Below are 6,343 nucleotides of genomic sequence, written 5' to 3'. Positions count from 1 at the left end.
AAATCCCAACCAGTTTCCACGCTGCCAGCACGGAGCCGGACTTGGGGCTCCATCTCACCAACCGAGAGACTGTGACCTGAGCCAGAATCCAGAGTCAGACGCTTAACCAACTCAGCCACCCACGCACCCCTGAATTTTGTTTCTTAACCAGAGAAAAAGAGATACAGTCCTGGGACATCTCAGGGCAGGGTCAGAAGCAGAGAGATGACAGGGCGGGCTGGAGGTAGCAGGAGGCAGGTGGCCATTGCCAGCTGGGATAAAAACACAGGCCCCAGGCCCAGATGAGCTGGAAGGAGGGGCAGGTGTATGGGACACCAGAGTGAGGACACGTGGTGGAGTGCAGAGACGGTGGGGTTAGATCCCAAGGGAATCCAGTGCCAGGATGAGGCTTTCCAATTTGAGCAGCTGAGTTTGATACGTGACAGGGAGCCCAGTGACCTGGGGACCTGCCCAGGCAAGCCCAGCCTCCAGGGTCCTAAGATTACACATTGTGAACTCACATGGCCCGGGCTTCAGAAGTTCACTAGAAACTGCCCGTCAGAGTGTCCCCTGACCTGCCCGGCACTTAGTTGGGGCTCTTGAGATGTTTGTCACATGAATGAGCCAGAGAGGAAATTGAGATGCCCTGCCTACTCACCTCCTGCCACTGGCCACTGTTGCTAAACCACAAACTAGGCCACCGGCCTGACCCAGTTTCGCGGCGGGCGCGGCCTGCCAAGCCCCAGGAACCCGGGAGCCGGAGAGAGCCGGCTGACTCCGGCGCTCGCCCCCGCCGCCCCCCTCCCGGGGTCCGCAGCCGCACCGGATCCGAGGCCCTTCCGGACACTTGCCTGGGCTGTGACTCATCTCCCCGCGGAGAAGAACGGGGCCTCTGTGGGCTCCCTGCGCGGGCCCAGGACGGCCGTCCGCTGGGCAGCACTGCCCCCCGGTGGCCGGCGCCCCGGCCGGGAGCCCGGGTGGAGCGCGCGGGAGGCGGCCCCGCGCCCAACTCCCAGCGCCCGCAGGCCGGCGTCCGCCCCGGAAAACTGGGAGAGGACGCACCGCCTCCCCGGGGGCCCGCCCCGGGTGCAGCCTCAACAAAGGATGGAATTGTTCCTCCCGCCCCAGGGAAAGGGCGAGCTCAGGCATCCCAGCCCCCTGCTCCCTGGAGGCCTGGCGCACACAGGGGCCAGCGGGTCACTGTCCCTGGCTGGAAAAAGGGAATGTCCTTTTTGCGGAAAGCCTGGCTTCTGTTCCTGCTCCCCGCAGTCCCCTGACCACGTGCCTGCTGCGTTTTAAAAATAGATGCCAACATCTACCCTTCCCCTATTTGTCCGTTTTCCTACTTTTAGCTTTTTTTCTCTTGATTTCTTTTTAAGGATTAAAACAAAATTTAAAAAAAAGAATTTTTTTTTAACGTTTATTTATTTTTGAGACAGAGAGAAACAGAGCATGAACGGGGGAGGGGCAGAGAGAGAGGGAGACACAGAATCCGAAACAGGCTCCAGGCTCTGAGCTGTCAGCACAGAGCCCGAAGCTGGGCTGGAACCCACGGACCGTGAGATCATGACCTGAGCCGAAGTCGGACGCTGAACCGACTGAGCCACCCAGGCGCCCCAAAACAAAATTTTTTAATGTTTATTTTTGAGAGAGACAGCAACAGAGCGGGAGTAGGAGAGGGGCAGAGAGAGAGAGAGAGGGAGACACAGAATCGGAAGCAGGCTCCGGGCTCCCAGCTGTCAGCACAGAGCCCTGTGAGGGACTGGAACTCACAAACCCAACTGGACATCATGACCTGAGCTGGAGTCGAAGTTTAAGCGACTGAGCCACCCAGGAGCCCCTCTCTTGTTGAATTCTAGAAGCACTTGAAAATGTATAGTCTGTTATGAGTGTTGCAAGTATTCTTGTAATCTTAGAAATGACCTCTTGATTTTGTTTCTGGTGATTTTTTTTTTTTTTTTTTTTAATTAAGTAGGCTCCATGGTCAACACGGGGCTTGAACTCAGACCCTGACACCAGGGTCATCTGCTCTACTGACTGAGCCAGCCGGGCACCCCCGTTTTGGGTGATTTTTAACATGTACACTTTACATTTTTATGTTTTCCAAACTTTCGTTGTTTTATTATATTCTTCCTTTTGCTTTTTGCTTGTAGGACTGTTCCCATTTGAGTACCAGACAGAGATTTTCCTAATTTTCTCCTAGAACTCTATTTTTCTTTTCTCTAGCCCCCCTCGTCTTCTTCATCCTCCTCCTCCTTCCTCTCCTTCTTCATGTAGTTTTTAAACCCGTCTGGAATTTATTTGGACATAAAGTATGAGGTAAAGATCTAAACTTGTTTTTTTTCCAAATAGTTAGCCAACTGTCCAAATTCCATCATTCAGCCTTTCTCCTTGATAGGAATATTCCCTCACTGATTTGAAATACCACCTCAGTTATAGACTAAATGCTTGGGCCTGTTTCTGGCCAGGACCCTAACAGGGTACACTGAGTCAAAGGGTAGGGACTTTTTCTTCTAAAAAAAAATATCAGACCACTGATCATGGACTTAGGACATATACACATCCTTCTTTAAGGTCCAGCTAAAAATGCAGTCTTGAGTAAAACACCTGCACATAAAAACTGGAAAGGAAATGTTTCATTTAAAAAGACTTGAACCGGGGCACCTGGGTGGCTCAGTCGGTCAAGCAGCCAACTTCCGCTCAGGTCATGATCTCGCTGTTCGTGGGTTCAAGCCCCGCGTCAGGCTCCATGCTGACAGCTCAGAGCCTGGAGCCCGTGTCTCCCTCTCTCTCTGCCACTCCCCTGCTTGCACTCTGTCCCTCTTTAAAATAAATAAACATTAAAAAAATACTTTTTAAAGGCTTGAACCATGTAAAGTCTCATAGTACAAAATGCCAAACCTACCTCCAAAATGGCTAGACTCATTTTTTTTTTAAATAAGGAAGACTTCTTTTTTCTTTTTTTTGTTTTTAATGTTTATTTAATTTGGGAGAGAGAGTGTGTGTGTGAAAGGGGAAAGAGCAAAGAGAGAGGAAAACAGAGGATCTGAAGCGGGCTCTGCTGACAGCACAGAGCCCGATGCAGGGCTCAAGCCCATGAACCATGAGATCATGACCTAGGCCAAGGTCTGATGCTTAACCGACTGAACCACCCAGGTGCCCCCTAGACTCATTTTTATCCCACCAGAAGTGTATGAGAATGCCTTTTTGCTATACTCATGCCAAAGTGGGGTATTATTTGTGAAAACACGTCCCAATTTGAAAGACAAAAAAATGCCGCTTTATTGTTCTCTCTTAATTTGTGGTTGACACTGGGAATCCCTTTGGCAGGACTTTCTGGGCAGGGGAGGTCGCTTTCCTGTTTCCTGTGTGGCTCACCTGAGATCTGCCTTTGACTCTTCTCTCTATTCCTTATGGACAATGTGACCGTGAGATACTGTTTTAAATTGAAGTGAAATTCACATAATGTACAATTAACCACTTAAAGCAAAATATTTCACTGGTGTTTAGTATCTTCACAATGTTGTGCAACCATCAGCTCTATCTAGTCCCAAAGCATTTTCATTGCCCCCAAAGGAGAGCCCGTACCCATGAAGCAATCACTCTTCATTCCTCCTCCCCACCCCACCCCACAGCCTGGCAATGACACATACGCTTTCTGTGATTTAACTATTCAGGGAACGTCATATAAGTGGAATCATATTATATGACCTTTTGTGTCTGGCTTCTTTCATTTAGCGATATGTTTTGAGGTTCATCCATGCTATAGCATGTATCAATACTTCGGTCCCTTTTATGACTGGATAATATCCTGCTGTATGGATATACCACAATTTTGAATCCGTTCATCCACCGATGGACATTTGGGTTGCTTCCACCGGTTGACTGTCACGAGTTCTGCTGCTATGAACATTCACAGCGACTGATTTTTGTGAAGTAGCACTTGGGTCGTGATCTGATAAAGCAAGTTTTCTAACCTGTGAGTCTTTGACATATGAAAAGTCCATGGTGTGGTAAAGGCACATCACATTTTGACAGACATTTAATGGAACCGATTCTACTGGTTTTCAGGAATGTCTGGCGGGGGTGGGGGGAGAAGTGTCTGTAGAGAGTAGGGAAGAAAAATGAGCATTTGTTGAGCACGCGTGTGTTAGGCCTCATTCCAGGTAACAGATCCTGCCATGCCTGTGTCCCCTGGGCCACCTGGAGCCAGCTGGGGACAGTACCTCATGAGGGTGGCTTCTTGAATCTCTACCCCCAGGATATTCCCTGGATGTGAAGCCCACGCAGGGGCAGCTGAGAAGTGCCAAGACCCCAGGCGAGACCAACCAATGAGGACCGTTCTCACTCCCCTGCTGAATCCTGATGTGGGTTCTCTGCAGCCTCTCAGCTGGCCCTGGTGGGGACGAACCCAGCTGCCCACTGTGCTAACCTGGCTTATTAATGGAGCCCTCAGTGGCGTTCCTCCCTTCCCTGCTCACTTCTCCCCTCCCTCAGTGAATGTCGGCTTTCTGACTCCTCCCTGACTCCTCCCCTTGCTTTTTTTTTTTTTTTCCCCTATCTTAGTGAATTACTTAAACCCTGTGCCTCAGGGCCCTCCTTTCTGACATGCTAATCATAGTACCTGCCGCCATTAGGACAAAATGAGCTAACACGTGTGAAGTGTTTAGAACAGTGTCTGGCACATAGTATGTACCCAGAGATGTCCATCAGGGGGCTCCTGGGCGGCTCAGTCGGCTAAGTGTCTGACTCTCGATTTCGGCCCAGGTCACCATCTCACCGTCGTGAGTTTGAGCCCCGCCTCGGGTGCTGCGCACCCTCTCTCTCTCTCTGTCTCTCTCTCTGCCCATCCCCTACTCGCACACGCGCACACTCTCTCTCTCAAAATAAATAAATAAACATTAAAAAAAAAAAGATATGTCAATTAGATTTCAAAAACAAAATGAGCATTGGCCGTGGGGGGGGGGGGTACAACACATCTGGCCCCGGGTTTGCTTCTCTGTGAAGTACAGGTTAAAACGCCCCTTTGGAAGTTGACGTAAACTTCTTTCCCCACATCCCTGGAAAGAAGTGGTTGGGTCTAGGGGATTGCTAAATGCCCTACCCGGCTCCAGAGGTCCAGGGAGAGGCCCCGTCCTGGGATGGACACACACCCACGCTTCCACGCACGCCGACACTCACTCACATACAATGTGTCCATACACATCCTACATGCGTGCACATGCTCACACACACGTTCCAGGGAGGAAGTGGCTGCGTATTGCTCAGGCCACTTGAGTCACCTCCAGGGGCCTTGGGCCCCAGGACCTGTTGGCCTTGAAAATCAGCCCAGAGAAGAATAATGTGTCTGGAAAACATTTCCAGGCATTTCCACGTGTGAATGCTGTTTTCTTCTTAGGCTCCGCCTCCCCTTTTGTCACTTTGCAGATGTCTGTGGCTGTCTTGCCAAGTCTTGGGATCAGGCCACATGGCCCTCTCGAGGGCTGGGTTGGAGGGGGGTGGGGGCATGGGGAGCCTTGAGAGACCAGCTTGTACCGTTCTTTCCTCACGGCCCTCTCCCCTGCTCCTGCAAGGGTCTAACGGACCCACAGGATGAAGTAAACAGCCCCAGTGTTTTACAGCGGTCAGAAAATGTGGCTCCACCCTGCAGAGGAAGCCAAAGTTGGATTTAACGGAGGAGGCAACTGGGGTCTGGGGAGGAGGCCGCATTCCATGCAGAGACAGGGAGGAAAGCCGAGGAGGAACGAAGTGCGTGTGCAGTCCCCTCCGGATCCCAGCCTTCCATCTCCCAGTGCCCAGGCACCTCGGGGAGGCAAGAAATAGAATCTTCTTTGTCTTCTATAACTATGCCTCATTTTTTACTTCCAGTCTCTTTCCATCAGGCTGGCGTTGGCCGGGGGGGCCGTGGTGGGGGTAAGTATACAACCTGTTCCAGGAGTTTCTGTGGTTCCGAGCTCTTAATGCAATGCTGTGTGGTGGGAGGCTGGCACTGTGGTCCTCATACAACAATCCCCAAGTCACTTCTGAGGCTGCCCTTACGTGGTCCGCAGGGCCCCCCCTAGGTCCGATGTTTCCCTGTTCGTGGTCACTGGCCCAGCCTAGATGCATCCTCAAACCATTAGCCCCCCACTCCTGCTGCCTCCCTAAGAGCCACAGGTCTCTTGCCCTTTGTCATTCTTCTTCAGGCCAGGGGACTGTGCTCCTGCTTCTGGAAAGGGGTCTCCTCTCCCTCCTGCTTCTGGCCAAGGTGCTTTGAACCCTTGCATGCATCCTCTTTTCTCCCTTTATCCCTCCAAAAACCATCTCAGTTCTCCTGAGGGCTAGACTCTCTCTCTCTTTTTTAAGTTTATTTGTTTAGAGAGAG

This window comes from Panthera tigris, chromosome E1 (genome assembly GCF_018350195.1).
Source record: "Panthera tigris isolate Pti1 chromosome E1, P.tigris_Pti1_mat1.1, whole genome shotgun sequence".
Taxonomy (NCBI): Eukaryota; Metazoa; Chordata; class Mammalia; order Carnivora; family Felidae; genus Panthera; species Panthera tigris.
The sequence above is the reverse complement of the archived record's forward strand: the minus strand, read 5'-3'. Positions refer to the sequence as shown.